Raw genomic sequence first — 1934 nt, 5'->3', positions numbered from 1 at the left:
TCTTGCTAAATTGCTCAGATTGGGCTCAAATTTCTGATCCTCCTGGGTCAGCCTCTCAGAGTATTAGGATTGCAGCTAGTCCTTACTACACCCAGCTAGGGCATTATTTTAAGTGAACATCTTCACAGAATTTTGTTTATATAGCTGAAATTATTAGTTTGCAGCTGCACACTGATATTTTGTATATTTGGTTAGCCCTGCTGCGTTGAGGTATGTGGTGGGGCTCAGGGTGAGCTATGGAATAAGGTTGAGTGGCCCTGAAACACCGCACCTTTTCTTGGTCAGAATTGATTAACTTTTGAGCAATAAAAATGCTTGGTGCTATGGTCACTCTGGTGGCAGTGTATTAACCTTTTTCTTTTTCTTCCCCCTCCACTCACTTGTGATGCCTTATTAATTTTATCTCAATATATCATTAATCTATTTTCTTCTTTCATTTTTACTACACTTGACTTAGATCTTCTAATCAGTTCTTGTTTGAACTTTTTCTACCCTTAAAAACTTTAATGGTTTTTAGAACATATTTGTTTAGGGTATGCACTATGATGTTTTGGTATTGCAGTGAAGTGTTTGCTATAGTCAAGCAAAGCGACACATCATTTGCCAGGTTTACTCTTTCATCTCCTTTCCTTGTGGCAAGAATACCTACAATCTTCTCTCAGCTTGCCGAGACCATTTGTGTGCTCTAGCTTTACTCATCACCTGCGCTGCTGGCAGTGGGATTTCTTACAAAACATTGATAGCATGATTGCAGCATGATGATTTCTTTTGTTGAAACAATATTGTTTAATACAGTTAAAATTGCTAGTTTTGCTTCAGACTGCATGTATTTTTTAGCTTTTCTATGCTTCAATTTCCTATAAATGAGAGTATTTCTATGAGTTATGCAAAATGCTTTACACAGCTCATTCTCTATAAATGTTAGCTATTCTCCACAGCACTTAGTATGACTGAACTAGTACTATCCAATTAATATTTATGTTCATCATTTTTTATGTTTTCTTTTTTGCTTTAATGAAATGCTTTAAAACTTTAGGCCAGAGCCTAAAGTTTAACAGTATTTCCCAAAGACAACACCATCAAAGTACAAATATTATAAAGGCCTCTAAGTTTCCTTTTTAAGTGGTCTATACATTTACATGAAAAGGGATTAAAAAATAAAATAGCAAAAAAATGCATTTGATTTTTTTCTTTTTAAAAAAATGCATTTGAAATGACACAAAATTTCACTAAACAAAATAATAGGAATTCAATAATGGTTGCTAGATTGCATGATGTTATCTTCAAATTAGTTGTTTAGGTTACCAGATATAAACGTGAAAAACTGGTTAAAAATGAAACAAAACAATAGCAACAAAAACTTAGAAATTATAAAGCACAAAAAAAGAAGAAAAAGAAAAAATTGTGATCATTAACTGCTCCTTTCAAAAGACCAGCAGAAATCAGCAGTATAATTACCCAAACTATGTTGCATAGATACATAAATACACCTTTTCCTCTTCTTTCTTATGTCCTTTTCTTCATCCCAACTTTTTCTTCCCATTGGAAAAAATTCCGTCCCTTTCACAGCATCCATATTCATCTTTTTTTCTAGACTGCAATGTTCATGAGAGCAGAAGCAATGTAGGTTTTCTTTTTATCTAGTTTACCTATTTTTCACCTATTTCAAGTTCCATGACAGTGTCTATAGTAAGAATTTATATTGGTTTTCTAAATCTGAATTCCCTCTCATTTTATGACACCCAGCAACTTGCTTCCTGTGATTCTACCATGCTGTTTCATATCTCCATGTGTTATGGTTTGTGTCAAGTTGTCTCCCCAATTAATGCATGATACAGTGCTGGGATTATGGCTGTGGGTGCTACCACCCTGGGTTGGACAGCCTGAATACAATGCGAGAGCGACTTACTAGCTGCCACAGATGCTGTTCTTCT

General features: G+C 34.7%; 1 protein-coding gene across 1 annotated transcript in view; it reads left to right on the top strand.

Moving 5' to 3' along the window:
• Positions 1–1934, top strand: part of Gpr158 (G protein-coupled receptor 158) — a 503792-nt gene that overhangs the window by 60550 nt on the left and 441308 nt on the right. The window lies entirely within an intron of this gene.

Source organism: Octodon degus, unplaced genomic scaffold (genome assembly GCF_000260255.1).
Source record: "Octodon degus isolate 3935 unplaced genomic scaffold, OctDeg1.0 scaffold00145, whole genome shotgun sequence".
Taxonomy (NCBI): Eukaryota; Metazoa; Chordata; class Mammalia; order Rodentia; family Octodontidae; genus Octodon; species Octodon degus.
This window is presented reverse-complemented; position numbering and strand designations above follow the sequence as displayed.